We start from the raw sequence: 17,810 nt of genomic DNA, 5'->3' as shown, positions 1-17,810 counted from the left end.
TGAAATACACCTTTGGGGAAGGAGTAGCCCAGTAAGCTACAAGACATATGGTATAACTGCGTAATACTGTAGTGTGATGTACTAGTTAGGTAGGAGTTCTAATCCCAGATATGGTAACTGTGAAACTGTGTGTGTGTGTGTGTGTGTGTGTGTGTGTGTGTGTGTGTGTGGGGATCAATGCTTTTGTGGCCATTCATAGTCACGCGACACTCCTAAAAAAAATAGAGAACGTCGATATCTGTGCAGTAACAGAGACCTGATCCAAGGCTCCAGAGAGTACCCCTACAATACCAGGTGCAGCACTTGCCACACCCGTTGGCCGCCAAACCAGGACCAAAACACTAAAGGTGGAGGAGTGTCCATATTCACCATGGATACTCATACCATCAGGCTGCTTGCCCAACAGAATGCGTCTGAAATACTTCCGGTGCAACCAACACTAGGTAAGACTGCAATCCAAATTGTATAGCTTGCTACAGATCCCCCAAGATTCCCACTACACCATTTTAAACATACTGAAAGATATTATGATACAACCAAACACCCTAATACTGGGTGACTTACACTACCCTGCCGTGTACCAACACGTGTGCCCAACAGTTCTTGGAAGTCATAATTCCCAATGCCCTGGATCAAGTAACTCATAGTCCCACCAGGGGCTCCAATATCCTAGACCTGGTCATTACTAACATGGGAAATCAATGCTTCACACCTATGGTCACCCCATCGGTGGTCAGGTCTGCCCATAAGCTAATCACCCTTAACATCTACATCCCTCCCCCACACCCCTGTAAGGAAACCTCTGTAACACACATCTCCAAAGCCAACTTCATGCTACACATCTCAGACGTGACTAACATCATGACACCCATGCAGACGGGAGCTAAAAGGAAGACTGCTGAATTGAATCCTACACTAAGGCAGTGTACGAGCACATCCACTCGTGCATGAATCGTACCATCCCAAATAGAACCAAGACGCTCCCCACCAAGAGCAGGATGCCAATGTGGTGGTCCCCTGCCATAAACAAACAGTACAACAAAAGGAAGAAACTGTTGCAGAAAAGAGGGGATTTCCAGAATGCAAAATACTTCCTTACCAGCCTCAGTAAGTAGCTGAGATCCTTCATAAAATTCTCCAAAGCTAGTTATGAACATAATATAGCCAAAGATGCCAAAGGCAACTGCAGCCATTCCATACCTATGTCAGGAATCTAAATGGCAATGCTCAGATCTGCTCTGAGCTACAACAGGATGGCATTAAATATACTGATCCCAAGGATATTGCCAAAATCCTGGCAGATCGATTCAGTGCCAATTGCACACCCCTCCCACCCCATAAATGGCCCATCTCAATACTGAAAGATTGCCAGATTCTGGTAATAACAGCCACACAGTTAAAAACCACACTCTCCAAAGCTAAGAAAACAGCATCCATGGCGCCAGACAACATTCTGGGCTGTGTACTACATGAACTACAAAATAAACTAGCACCTCACCTATGTGCCATGTCTAATCAAAGCCACACCCCAGGCTTCGTGCCCAATGAGTGGCGCACAGCTACAGTTATCCCAGTCCACAAGGGGGATCCACCTAGGATCCTAGGAACTACCACCCTAGCAGTATGACGTGCCTGATCTGCAAGGCCATGAAATGTATTATCATGGAACTTATAAAGACATTGGCAACCTGCAAACACTGGACCTCACCTGGTTGGGTTTGTGAAGGGTCAATCATCCCTCCTGAACCTGAAAGACATCTTTGAATCAGTCTCCAGAGCTGTGGACAAGGGTAAGGCAGTTCACACAGCCTATTCATACCTCACTAAGCCCTTCAAAACCATCTCCCAGTCTGGAATCATAGATAAATGTACTAAGCTGGCCATTAATCCCTATATCACCCGATGGTTTGTCAACTGCTGTACTGACAGAACCCACAATGTAAAAGTAGGTGACTCCAAATCTAGCCTCAGACAAATGACAGTTGGAGGACCTCAGGGTTCAGTCCTGGGAGTGCTCTTGTTTGGAGTCTACTGCTCTGAACTACAGGCCAACACTAAGGGACTCTGGCTAACAAAGGTCGCAGATGATTGTAAACTGGGAGCCAATATTGAATCCCCACATGATGTGGATATTCTGCAGAAGGGCCTTACAGAAAGAGATGCTTGGTGCCTGAGCCATGGCCTCAAGCTCAATGCCAAGAAATGTATAGTTATTCCCTTTGGGAAGGGACATATACTTGTGAAGTACCACATAGATGTCAGTACACTAAACATCTAAAGTGTGATAAGAGACTTAGGGACACAGGTGAACAGTGGTCTCGCCTTTGATAACCACATTGCCACAACAGTCAGGAAATCCACCTATGTGGCACACTTCATCACTAAGGATTTTCCATCCAGGAAAAAGGAGGCCACTGTCCCACTGTAGTCATCTCTCAGTAGACCCAGTACAGACTACAATTTCCCATTTGGTATGTACCTCACAAGACATCTGCAACAACTAGAAAGGCTGCAGACATACCTCACTAAAAGAATCACAGGCCTAAACCAGATGCCTTACGCTGACCATCTGAAAATCATCCAGCTATACTCTGTCACATATCATGTACTCAGAGGCGATCTCTGCTTAACATACAATGCCATGTCAAACCCAGAGCTGTTGGACATGCTACACTTAAAGAAATTCAAATCCCTCACAGCCACACGCTCCAGGGATTCAAACCTTGTCATCACAATGAACAAAACATGCTGGAGGAATGTATTCCTGACCCAGAGACTCCCCAGACTCTGGAATACACTGCCCATACATGTCAAGCAAAGTGCCTCTATGGCCCTCTACAAAAGGAACTTTGACGATTGAATGGGAAATAGGAAATTGATCCTGGGGATCATGTCAGTCTCCCTACTAGACAGGGGTACAGGGAAGTAAATATTGTGGGAAGACATAGCAAGGAAATTGTCAAGGCTAGGCATGTATAGGCCCTAGGGCCTATAGCATAGTACCAACCTATGAACCTATGAACCTATGACCTACACTTTCCATTGCCCTACCTTGGCAAGCCTGCTGTCATTCACTTTGAAATGCATCTTTGGGGAAAAAGAAGCCCAGTAAGCTCCATGGTGCATGCTAAAACTGCATAATACTGTAATGTGATATACTAGCTGGTAGGAGTTCTAATCCCAGACATGGCAGCTGTAAAACTTTGTGTGTGCGTGTGTTTGTTTGTGTAGGGATCAATGCTTTTGAGGCCATTCATAGTCGTTACAATTTCCATTCCCCTACTTTGGCAAGCCTGCTGATGTCATTCACTTTGAAATACACCTTTGGGAAAAGAGTAGCCCAGTAAGGTCTGTGGCACATGCTATAATTGCATAATGTTGTAGTGTGATGTACTACATAAGTAGGAGTTCTAATCCCAAATATGGCAACTGTAAAATTGTGTGTGTGTTTATTTGTTTGTGTAGGAAACAATGCTTTTGAGGCCATTCACAGTCACTACAGCTTCAATTGCCTTACTTTGGCAAGCCTGCTGATGTCATTCACTTTGAAATACACCTTTGGGGAAGGAGTAGCCCAGTCAGCTCCGTGGCGTTTGCTATAACCACATAATGCTGTTGTGTCATATACTAGATAGGTAGGAGTTCTAATCCCAGACATGGCAACTGTAAAACTTTGTGTGTGTGTGTGTGTGTGTGTGTGTGTGTGTGTGTGTGTGTGTGTGTGTGTGTGCAGAGATCAATGCTTTTGAGGCCATTCACAGTCACTACAACTTCCATTGCCCTACTTTGGCAAGCCTGTTGATGTCATTCACTTTGAAATACACCTTTGGGGAATGAGTAACCCAATAAGTTCCATGGCACGTGCTATAACTGCGTAATGCTGAAGTGTGATGTACTAGTACTGAAAGGATGACTGCTGAATCCTACACTAAGGTACTGTACAAGCACATCCACTCATGCATGAATCCTGTCATCCCAAATAAAACCAAGATGCTCCCCACCAAGAAAAGGAAGCCAATGTGGTGGTCCCCTGCCATAAATGGTACAACAAAAGGAAGAAACTGTTGCAGAAAAGAGGGGATTTCCTGGATGCAAAATACTTCCTTAGCAGCCTCAGTAGGAAGCTGAGATCCCTCATAAAATCCTCCAAAGCTAGTTATAAACATAATATAGCCAAAGATGCCAAAGACAACTGCAAGCCATTCCATACCTATGTCAGGAATCTAAATGGTAATGCTCAGATCTGCTCTGAGCTACAACAGGATTGCATTAAATATACTGATCCCAAGGATATTGCCAAAATCCTGGCAGATCGATTCAGTGCCAACTGCACCCCCCTCCTACCCCCTAAATAGCCCATCTCAATACTGAAAGATTGCCAGATTCCGGTAATAACAGCCACATAGGTAAAATCCACACTCTCTAGAGCTAAGAAAACAGCATTCATGGGACCAGACAACATTTCCAGCTGTGTACTACATGAACTACAAAATGAACTGGCACCTCACCTACATGCCATGTCTAATCAAAGCCACACCTCAGGCTTCATACCCACTGAGTGGCACACAGCTACAGTTATCCCAGTCCACAAGGGGGGATTCACCTAGGATCCTAGGAACTACCACCCCAGATATCTGACTGCCTGATCTGCAAGGCCATGGAATCTATTATAATGGAACTTATAAACAAAGACATTGGCAACCTGCAAACACTGGACCCCACCCAGGTTGGGTTTGTGAAGGGCCAATCATGTCTCCAGAACATGACTGACATCTTTGAATCAGTCTCTAGAGAGCTGTGGATGAGGGTAAGGTGGTTCACACAGACTGTCCAGACCTTGGCAAGCCCTTTGACACCATCCCCCAGTCTGGAATCATATATAAACGTACTAAGCTGGCCATTAATCCTTATGTTACCTGATGGGTTGCCAACTGCTGTACTGACAGAACCCACAATGTAAAAGTAGGTGACTCCAAATCTAGCCCCAGAAAAGTGACAGTTGGAGTACCTCGGGGTTCAGTCCTGGGACCGCTCTTGTTTGGCATCTACTGCTCTGAAGTACAGGCCAACACTAAGGGACTCTAGCTAACAAAGGTTGCAGATGACTGCAAACTGGGAGCCAATACTGGATCCCCACATGATGTAGATATTCTACAGAATGGCTTTACAGAAAGGGATGCTTAGTGCCTGAGCCATGGCCTCAAGCTCAATACCAAGAAATGTATAGTTATCCCCTTTGGGAAGGGACATGTACCCATGAAGTACCACATAGGTGGCAGTACACTAAACACCTAAAGTGTGATAAGAGACTTAGGGACACAGGTGGACAGTGGTCTCACCTTTGATAACCACATTGTCACAACAGTCAGGAAATCCACCTATATGGCACACCACATCAGTAAGGGCTTTCCATCCAGGAAAAAGGAGGCCATTGTCACACTGTAGTCATCTCTCAGTCAACCCAGTACAGATTAAAATTCCCCATTTGGTATGTACCGCACAAGACATCTGCAACAACTAGAAAGGCTGCAGACATACCTCACTAAAAGAATCACAGACCTAAACCAGATGCCCTATGTGGACCGTCTGAAAATCATCCAGCTATACTCTTGTCACATATCGTGTGCTCAGAGGCAATCTCTGCTTAACATACATGCCCAGAGCTGATGGACATGCTACACTTAAAGAAATCCAAATCCCTCATAGCCACACACACCAGGGGTCCAAACCTTGTCATCACAATGAACAAAACATGCTGGGAATGTGTTCCTGACCCAGAGACTCCCCAGACTGTGGAATACACTGCCCATACATGTCAAGCAGTGTGCCTCTATGGCCCTCTTCAAAACAAACCTTGATGATTGGATGGGAGATTGGAAATTTGCCCCGGGGATCATGTCAGTTTCCCTGCTAGACAGGGGTCCAGGGAAGTAAATATTGTGGGAAGACATAGTCAAGGAATTGTCATGGCTAGGCATGTATAGGCCCTAGGGCCAATAGCATAGTACAAACCTATGAACCTATGACCTACATTTTCCATTGCCCCATCTTGGCAAGCTTGCTGATGTCATTCACTTTGAAATACACCTTTGGGGAAAATGTAGCCCAGTAAACTCCATGGTGCATGCTGTAACTGCGTAATGCTGTAGTGTGCTGTACTAATTAGGTAGGAGTTCTAACCCCAGACATGGCTACTGTAAAACTGTGTGTGTGTGCGTGTGTATGTGTGTGTGTGTGTGTGTGTGTGTGTGTGTGTGTGTGTGTGTGTGTGTGTGTGTGTGTGTGTGTCTGTCTGTGTAGGGAACAATGCTTCTGAGGCCATTAACAGTCACTACAACTTCCATTGCTCCGTGGTGCATGGTATAACTGCATAATGCTGTAGTGTGATGTACTAGTTAGGTAGGAGTTCTAATCCCAGACAAGACAACTGTATATCTTTGTGTGTGTGTGTTCATTTGTCTGTGTAGGGATCAATGCCTTTGGGGCCATTCACAGTCATTACAACGTCCATTGCCCTACTGTGGTAAGCCTGCTGATGTCATTCACTTTGAAATACACCTTTGGGGAATGAGTAACCCAGTAAGTTCTGCAGTATGTGCTATAACTGTGTAAAGCTGTAGTATGATGTACTATTTAGGTAGGAGTTCTAATCCCATACATGGCAACTGTAAAACTGTGTGTGTTTGTTTTTCTGTGCATGGATCAATGCTTTTGAGGCCATTCACAGTCATTACAACTTCCAGTGCCCTACTTTGGGAAGCCTGCTGAATCACTTTGAAATACACCTTTGGGGAAAGAGTAGCCCAGTAAGTTCTGTGGCATGTGCTACAACTGTGTAATGCTGTAGTGTGATGTACTAGTTAGGTAGGAATTCTAATCCCAGACATGGCAAGTGTAGAACTTTGTGTGTATGTGTGTGTGTGTGTGTGTGTGTGTGTGTGTGTGCATGCGTGCATGTGTGTGTGTGTGTGTGTGTGTGTGTGTGTGTGTGTGTGTGTGTGTGTGTGTGTGTGCATGTGTGTGCATGTGTGTGTGTGTGTGTGTGTGTGTGTGTGTGTGTGTGTGTGTGTGTGTGTGTGTGTGTGTGTGTGTGTGTGTGTTTGTTTGTTTGCCTATGTAGGGATCAATGCTTTTGAGGCCATTCACAGTCAGTACAACTTCCATTGCCCTACTTTGGCAACCCTGCTGATGTCATTCACTTTGAAATACACCTTTGGAGAAAAGGTAGCCCACTAAGTTCCGTGGTGTGTGCTATAACTGCGTAATGCTGTAGTATGATGTACTAGTTAGGTATGAGTTCTAATCCCAGACATGGCAACTGTGAGACTCTGCGTGTGTGTTTGTCATTAGTATCCTGTGTGGAGGTAGCTGTGAGTGTGTTATAACAGGACTCATTGTGGAGTGGGTTTTGCAAATTTCTTACATGGTGAGCCTATTATATGTCACAATGTCTACCTTACAAGGACAACAGATGTCAAACAGCAGAGAGGCTGGGGTAGACAATCCATACCCCTACATATCACATCATGGATTGGGGAACAATATAGGCAACCCTTTTATTACCCAGAGAACACTCTCCACCCATGTCTCATAAAAAAACACACTTGGCTAGGTAACAACCACTATGTTGGTAGTTCCCTGCATATTGCCCACAGATAGTAATCACTGTGTGGTTGCACTGGACTACAGAGGACATGGCACTCTGTCCCATCCCTACAATAGGCAAATCATTGCACACAGTGGTCCTTTGCTATGTTCCCTAACCTACAAAGAAATACCATGCCTTATACACATGCCCTGTATGGACAGATGCCACTCACACTAGTGAATACCTGTATCATGCTGTCAGTGCAGGTGCAGGGTAAAACTGGTTTCCATTGCCAGTTCTCACCACATGAAGTCAGGAATGGCACATCTGATGATAACAATCTGTCTACACAACATGCCCCAGACACCCCAGTGTCACAGAACATGCATGTGGGATGTGTGCACATCCCAGACACTGTCCATGTTATGGAATATGCAACACATACACGGCAAGCATTGCACTGCACTGGCAACCCACAATAGTAACACAGATGAGTGGATGGTGAATGCAATACCCACCTGTGTGGGCCAATGCAGACACTACACCCCTGAGCCACACTGAAGACCATTGTCATGTGGCCCAATGCCAAGGTATGCCCTTTATCTAGCCTTGTACAGCCTTCCTGCACAGTCAACCACTACACACCTGTGAAGCAATGCACCCATGCATGTCAGTACTGCCAAACCTGTGTGTGTGTTTGTGTGTGTGTGTGTGTGTGTGTGTGTGTGTGTGTGTGTGTGTGTGTGTGTGTGTGTGTGTGTGTGTGTGTGTGTGTGTGTGTGTGTGTGTGTGTGTGCATTTGTGTGGAGTATAATGATTTAGATGCCATTCACACTCACTACACTGAAGCATGCCTTCTGATGTCAGACATCTTGACATATCCTTTGCCCATATATCAGAGTGATAATGTATGTGGTGCATGTGATACCAGCTTATTTCTGTAGTGTGGCAAACTAGTTAGTTAGAAAGTCTAATCCTGACCCTGCCAACTGTGATAATGTGTGAGAGTCCTTGAGAGAGTGTGGCTGTGTCATCCTTGACACCTGTTCTTGTGGACAGGCACATGTACTACACCTGCCTTATCACTCCTTTATCACTGTTGCTGATGTCACTCACCATCAAATATACCTTTGGACAGTTCCCCAATGTGTAATCTCTGTGGCGCATGCAATAACTGCATAGACATGTAATAGCAATACATAGGCAGGGATTTGAAACCCTGTACTGGTAAGTGTGTGACACAAACATGCTTAGCTTTTACTCTCCTACCCCCCCCCCTTGTCTTACTTTGTCTCTGTCTGTGTCTCTCACTCCCTCTCTGGTGGATGTGGAGAAGTACACCTGTATTGCTTAAGTAGCAGCTTGTGTTTTGTAAGTGATGCTCATGATCAACTGATGGCCTGTGCATGAATTGCAGTCCCCTAATAGCTGAGTGCATGTGGAACAGCCATGGTAACATTCCCATAGCCAATTGCATGAAAACACACTCCTATAACTAGAAACATCATGTGGGTGTTGGCCCTTTTCATTCACTGTGAGCAGGACTTCATGTCAGTGTTTGGCAAATAGCATCACATATGGCAGTGGGATATACCTCTAACAACATACACTGTGGAGACAGGCCAACTAACAGGAGGGGGGTGTTCCAGACATGACTACATAATGTAAGCTTTGCTCTTCTGCATTTGAAGTAATGTTGGTTTAACAGGGTATGTGTGGAAATGGCTGGTCTACATGATTAAATACCTGTCATAACAGTGTTATGTGGTTGAGGAAACTCCCGCCTGTAGGGTTATCTGCAGAATGGCCAGTGTTTGGAGTCTTATGTGTCTTGTGTTACTCACAGATTACCTATCTTAGAACTGCAGAAGCATAGTCTGAGGATTGCAGTCAGTACATGGTGGCAGCCATGAGAGTTAATGCCTTCATATCCCTCATAGGACATATGTCACAACAAACCCTGTTACAACAGTAAATGTATGAGGTTATCACAGCAACATGTCAATATTGGCCCTGTGTTTGTGCCGCCAGCCACAACTCTGTCAATCTTTGTACATATGTCATGCAGTAAGAGGTGCATATGTTCAGTACACCATTATTTACTGACATCATACCTGATAACAAGCCAGTGAGATATCAGATTGCTAGACATGTTATGTATAGCAGGGGTTATATTTGAGGACATAACCTGGGCATTCTGTGGTAGTGTGTACAGTAGTCAGGTCTGTGTACTTATGGTGATTGTCGACAGTGTGTGTATTGTGAATATGTACTTTGGCCTGTGTACTGACTGTGGTAGATGTCATTGTTATTGGTCCTGTTCTATCTGATGTTACATGCTGTTCCAATGTATGGTACCCTATCGGCTTACATGTTTGTAGGGCCAAACACACACATGCCCCATACCACAGTCAGACATTGGACTACACTGTGTAGTGGCCCAGTATATGTAGGGTTAGTGTGTGAGTGGCACATATGAGGATCGTGCTGATCAGACAGTCCTTATACTGTAATATTAAGCTCACTTACCATATGTGGCTGTGTTCACATTGGTTGTGGGTATGCACTTTCATACAGGTATCTTTTACTCTATGCTGTGACATGCCTGTAGAGCTTGCTATATTTGCAGGTACATGTGTATTCCCCCATAAGAAATGCAGGCCAGTGTTGTGGCAGTCTGCCTGTAGTTTGTACAGTGCTTTGTGGCATGCCTTGCAACTCAGTGTATTTACCCAGTGTGATGTTATGTCCAGATATTTGTCAGATGTACTGCTGCCAGGCCACCATAACTGTTTTGTATTTCTGACAAAGCAGTGGGATGCTGTACAGATGTATGTCTCTAATTAGTGGGTAGTATGTGACCTCTGCACCACCAGTTATTATGTGTCAGGACAGACAGGAGTGTGTGAATGCATAAACTGTGTGGACATATGTATTCTAGTATTTAAGTGATATACCCATTTACATGGCTGTTAACATCCACATTGTCAGGCTTGGTCCACATGTCTTGTACAAAGGGGTTCTGTGTATACCTCTGGACTAACCAGAGTGTATTAGACTGTCCACATTTATTGTTCATATCTCTGCTGTATTCCACAGGACCATTACTGTGATATATGTGGTACTGTACTATGATGACCTTAGGATGTCTGCCAGTAACTGATGGCGTACATGTCAATAGCAGATGTGACCTCCCACACACATTTCTGCTAAGACAACCCTTGTTACAGTAACAACAGTCTACATTTATACCTGAAATACGTACATGACATCCCCTTGCACTAAGAAGTTGAGACTATTGGTGCTGAGGTATGACTCCACTCCATGTTCTGGACATATGTTAAAAATATATGTATATAGATATATTTATATATATATATATATATATATATATATATATATATATATATATATATATATATATATATATATATAGGGCTTTGCCCCCCACATGCCCCCTACTTAAATATACCAACTATGAGATCGCACCATAGGTTCATACGTTCATAGGTTGGTACTAGGCTATTGGCTCTAGGGCCTATGCAAGTCTAGCCATAACAATTCCCTGGATATTTCTTCCCACAATATTTACTTCTCCAGGCCCCTGTCTAGCAGGGCGACTGACATGATACCCGGGGTGAATTTCCTATCTCCCATCCAATCATCAAGGTTTCTTTTGAAGAGGGCCAATGAGGCGCTCTGCTTGATATGTATGGGCAGTCTGTTCCAGAGTATGGCGAGTCTCTGGGTCAGGAACCTGTCCCTCCAGCATGTTTTGTTTATTGTGATGACAAGGTTTAGATCCCTGGAGCGTGTGGCTCTGAGGGATTGGGATTTCTTTAAGTGAAGCATGTCCAACAGCTCAGGGTTTGACATGGCCTTGTATGTTAAGCAGAGATCACCTCTGAGTAGACAATATGCCACAGAGTATAGCTGGAGTTTTTTAGATGGTCAGTATATGGCATCTGCTTTAGGCCTGTGATTCTTTTAGTGAGGTATTTCACAGTGGAGGAAATGGCAAACTCCCTAAACTGGCCCAGTGATTGTATTCTCTGGGAAAAAAATCACTGTTCCGAGTGTTCAGGATTGTAAGCTTTCACTTACATAGGGTTGATGAATCAGCGATTGCTCTTTTAAGCATTCAATGATTCAATATAGACCCTATAAATATATATATACATGCATAAATATATATATATATATATATATATATATATATATATATATATATATATATATATATCCATATAACTATATAGATATATACACATATATCTGCATACATATATGGATATATATATATATATATATATATATGTATATATATATATATATATATATATATATATATATATATATACATATTTATATGTCTACACATATACATATATATATATATATATATATATATATATATATATACACACACACACACACACACACACACACACACACATACACACACACACACACACACACACACACACACACACACACACACACACACACACACACACACACACACACACACAGATCTATATATGGCCATATATATATATATATATATATATATATAATGCAATATACAGATGTATATAAATACATATATATATATATATGCATATATATATGTATGTACATGTACACATATACCTACACACACACACACATATATATATATATATATATATATATATATATATATATATATATATATCCTTATGTGTAAACATTACTGTTGTGTATACCTTCCCAGATGCATCACACTGTATTTATCTGATATGTGTATATTTAGGTATAACAACATACATGATGCAACAGTAATATCACTAACAAGTACTAGACAATTGTAGAAGTCACAGCAATTGTTCAATACTACTCAATATGTGTACTGACAGATATATTGGAAAAACAACAGCTGTCTTCACAGCTGTCATGGCGTATTGGTTAACTCCTGTGACTATAGTTTACAGGGTCCTGGGTTGAATACCTGTAAGGGTTGTTTATTTTTTTGCTGGGCAGAACAAGGGCTGTTTGATACAGAGTGGTTAAGGCAGTTTTCAGCAGCTTTAAGTGTGTTTGCATGGGTTTGCGTGAAGCTAAGTGGTGCTAAAGTATGGTTAAACATACAGGCGCTTACACCGTATAGGCTTCGCTTACCAATGGGCAAATGTGCTTAGCTATAATATTGCAGCAATGCTGACACCTGCTAAGCATGGCTCAGCCCTGGTAACCAGTGCTCACATTCCAGTCTGATAACATAGCAAGGTAATGACATCTGTAATAAATGTATGTAATGCCATGTACATAACATGTGTCTATGTGCTGTCATTACAGTAGCAAGGGGTGTGAGTCTACTGTCTGGGACACTTGAGTATATATGGCTTGTACAACACTCTTATCCATGTGAATGTGCTATATACATGGGTAGTATCCCAGGTTATATGCAGTCACACTGGCATGTAGTGTATCATTACGTTACTACTGTTGACAGTGCTTTCCCAAGTAAGAGTAGACTGCAGATTGTAGTACTGGAAACAAACACCCCTCATGCAAAGATGGACTCTAAGTCCTCACTGTCATGTTCCTGGTGTGTGAGCTGTGTCTCATTAAATGATTCCTACTGGATAATGATCTGACATGTGGAAAATAACTGTTGACTACTGTGTGTATAGCACATGTCAGTGAGGGCTATCGTCATGTAGTACTGGCATACCTATCGGTGTCAGACGTCTATTTGTCAGCACATTTATCCTAATGCATAGCTAGTTGGCTAGCTGATGTCTGTCAGTCCTCTGTAGAGATGTGAAGATGTCAGGTATCCATCCTGGATACTTACAAGCAATCTATGCTTGACTGACACTGATATGTCTGCCCAGCTGTGTTATAAATGCCACAGATAGGACTTCACACCCTGTAACACACCACATGCCATGGATATCTCAACTACACTACCACAGTCAACAGAACATGCTTGGGTACAGGTCTCTAAGACAGACACTGACCATGTTATGTAATACATGTTGCATACATGTCAAGTGGAGCACCTCACTGACCTTCTGCAAGAGGCACCCAGATGATTGGCTTATGCATGTCACTTTCACCCTGAGGATCACCCCAGTGGTGTCTGTTGATAGATGGCCTGCTGGCACATGGCAGGTGGCATGATATCACTATACACACATCCCCTACACTTCCCATCTCTTCATGGACAATAGCCTGATACACACCTATGAACACCTGCACTCATGCACCCCAGTACTGACAAATGTGTACGTGTGCATTACTGAGAATATCAGTGTCTGTGTGTTTGTAGACCCATAGTTGGGAATACCCTGAGGGCCCTTCACACCCCCATTGCCATAGTTACATGTGGCTGCTGCTGTACCAGACATTACATGTACCTTGTTGCACTCTTCTTCCTAAGGGCTACCTGGGCCTTGCAGTACCAGCACAATACTGTTGTACAAATGGGTTGATAGGCATGGGATACCCACTGAGTTCTGGCAAGTGTGTATATGTATGCATGTGTGTATATATGTAGGGGACAGCATTCTGAAGCAACATTTTCCTATTACAATATGCATTGCCACACAATATTAGGGATAGTGATGTTGCTGACTGTAGGAGAGGCATGACAATGAATCACCCTACAATGGCTGTGGAATGTGCATTAGATGCATATCCCTGTAGTAGCACTCTTAGGATGGACAAGGGGTTGTAATGCAGTCCTGGTCAATGTGTTATGGTGGGTATGTCAGAGTGTTATCATGGGTTTCAGTGCATACAATATCCAAAGTGGGGTGTGGGTGCTGGGTATACTGTCATTACACCATGGTAGCACCAGTACACATCTCATGTACCACTATATGGGGACCACTGCCACCATCAACCATACAAGTAACTGATAACACTATCCAGCCTAGTTATGCATGTGCTGTGTGCAACCTACCTGTAACACAATGGACACACTGACAAAGTAGTTGGCACTGATAGGTCCAGGTCTCTCAGATGTGTGTCTGACTATTATGTGTTTGTCAATGTGTATATGACGGTATGTCACACTATGTATTGTCCATAAAACAGTCCATAAAACAGAAAAACAGCTCTTGCACTCACTTTCCTCACTTATCTAGAGAAAAATAGTTTTTTTTTTTATTCAGGCATGTCCAAGGGTCAGCTCCCAGTGTTCTCTCCTGTCCATCTGACGAATCTGGGCATCTTGGGGCAATGTAGAAATTTCCTCATGTACACAGACAACCCGCTCCTCCTACCACCCAGCACTACAGCCTGTGAGAGATGTACTAATTTAGCCAAACTGGAGGTAAAGCTCTCTCCAACCAAGACCGAACTTGACATTCAAGAGGAGAAAGTAAACACTTATCACATAGTCTCACTAAATCTACACCACCAAAATCCACACATAGAAACACAAAAACATTCGCGGAGGCTCTCAATAATAATCTGCCTAAGCAACAGAGACCTCCAAAGCAGAAACGCAAGCAACTTCCACCCCCCAACACAACCCAAATGACACATAGCCCACAGACTCAGTGTGCCACTCAACCACAGCCAATAAGGCAAAACAAAGTATCCAACACACTAGTAATAGGTGACTCTATAGTCAGGCACACTGATGTCTCACTCACCAGGCTAAACAAGGAGAAGGTTACTGTCATCTGCCTGTCAGGTGCCAGGATCCGCCAAATAACCCATGCACTCAGATCACTCCACAAGTACAAATATGACTCTGTCATTGTCCATGTTGTTGTGAACGACCTAAGACGTACCTTCCTGGCCTAGATGAAAAGAGACATGGAAGAGCTCTCCAATCTTGTAGCCCAGACAGGTATGACCCTAGTCCTGAGTAGCATTCTGCCATCGCCCAGAATGATACCACAGTACAAGGACAAAATGATTGATTTTAACAATTTACTGAGCTTCTGGTGTCATTCTTGGGGGATCCAGTATCAGTCTGCTTGGGATGACATGGTCGACAGGCCACAATGCTTTGCCAGAGATGGCCTACACCTGTCGCCCCTGGGATTCTGGATACTGGCTAAGGCTCTTGCCACCCCTATAGTGCCTTTTTTAAGCAAGGTTCAAATGACAAATTCACCACCATAACAGGAACAGGCAAGCAAAAACTGAGAGTAATGCTACTCAATGCTAGAAGTCTAAATCTCAAAATGCACTTACTCAAGGCACTCTTTAAAGTGGAGAACATTGATATCTGTGCAGTGACTGTGACCTGGTTCAAGGCTCCAGAGAGCACCCCTGCACTAGCAGGCTATAACTCATACCACACTTTACGGCCATGTAACCTGGACGGGAACAACAAAGGTGGAGGTGTGTCCATGTTCATTAAGGATATCCACACCACCAGGCTAGTTACTCAGGATAATACATCCGAGGTTATCCAGGTGCAACTAACTCTGGACAAAACTGCAATCCAAATTGTAGCTTGCTACAGATCCCTCACCATGCCCTAAGATTCCCACTCCTCATTTCTTGCTGTACTGGAAAATATTAGGGTTCAACCAAACAACCTAACCATGGGTGATTTCAACTACCCCACCATTAACTGGGAAAACTACTAGTGCACCAACTCCTTCACACAATGCTTTTTGGAATTCATAAACTCCAATGCCCTGGATCAACTTATCCACACCCCCACCAGGGGCAACAATATCCTAGACCTAATCATTACCAACATGAGTGACCGGTGTTCCACACCTGAAGTCAACTCCTCGTTAGTCCGATCCACCCATAAGCTAATCACCCTTGATATCCACATCCCGCCCCCACACCCCATTAAGGAAATGATGGTAAAACATTTCTCCAAAGCCAGCTTCATGCTTCTTAAGACAGAAGTGGTGAACTTAATGACACCCATGCAGATGGACAATACAGTTATGACTGCTGAATCCGACACAAATGCACTCTATAAGCACTTACACGAGTGCATGGATTATGCTATCCCAAACAGAACCAAGATGCAATCCTCCAAAAAAGGAAGCCAATCTGGTGGTCCCCTGCCATAAACAAACTGTACAACAGAAGGAAGAAATTGTTGCAAAAGAGAGTAAAATCCCATGAGTGGAGGAGCTCCTTGGTCAGCCTCAGTAAGAAGCTGAGATCCCTTATAAGATCCTCCAAAGTTAGCTATGAAAACAAAATCACCACTGATTCTAAGGACAACCACAAAGCATTCTATAGCTATGTCAAGAATCTCAATGTCATCACCCAGATCTGTTCTGAGTTACAGCACAACGGCACGAAAATTACAGAACCAACTGATATTGTCAACATCCTGGCAGATAGGTTCAGTGCTAACTTTACCCCCCCCCCCACCCCCTGAAGGGCCCATATCTATACAGGAAGAATGCAGAGTCCCTGTAATCACAACTACGCAGGTAAAAGCTGCACACTCTAAAGCAAAAAACACAGCATCCATGGGACTGGACAACATCCCAGACTGCATTTTACATGAACTTCAAAACGAACTTGCTCCCCACCTAAGCACCATGTTCAATCATAGTCTCACATCAGGCTTTGTGCCCACTGAATGGCATATAGCAGCAGTTATCCCACTCCACAAAGGGGGAGCCACCACTGATCTCGGGAACTATCACCCTATTAGCCTGAAAAGCCTGGTCTGCAAGGCCAATGAACACATCATCATGGAACTCATAAACAAAGACACTGGTAATCTCCAAACTCTGGATCCCACCTAGTTCGGGTTTGTGAAAGGCAGATCATGCCTCCTGAACCTGATTAACTTCTATGAGGCAGTCACCAAAGCCGTAGATGAGGGTAAGGTGGTTCACACAGCCTATCTTGACCTCGCTAAGGCTTTCGACAGCCTCCCCCATTCTGGAATTATAGCTAAACGCACTAAATTAGGTATAAATCCCTACATCACAAGATGTTGCCAACTAGCTCACTGACAGAACCCACACTGTAAAAGTTGCACACTCCAAATCTGACCTCAAACCAGTGACAAGTGGAGTACCACAGGGTTCAGTCCTGGGTCCTCTCCTGCTCGGTATCTATTTCTCTGAAGTACAGGCTAACACAGAAGGCCTCTGGCTAATGAAATTCACAGATGACTGCAAACTAGGAACCATAGTCGGGACCCCAAATGATGTGGAAATCATACAGAAGGGCCTTGCTGAGACAGATGCCTGGTGTCAGAGCCATGTCCTCAAGCTCAATGCCA

The sequence above is a fragment of the Protopterus annectens genome, chromosome 2.part2 (assembly GCF_019279795.1).
Source record: "Protopterus annectens isolate FY-2018-M chromosome 2.part2, PAN1.0, whole genome shotgun sequence".
Lineage (NCBI taxonomy): Eukaryota > Metazoa > Chordata > Ceratodontiformes > Protopteridae > Protopterus > Protopterus annectens.
The sequence above is the reverse complement of the archived record's forward strand: the minus strand, read 5'-3'. Positions refer to the sequence as shown.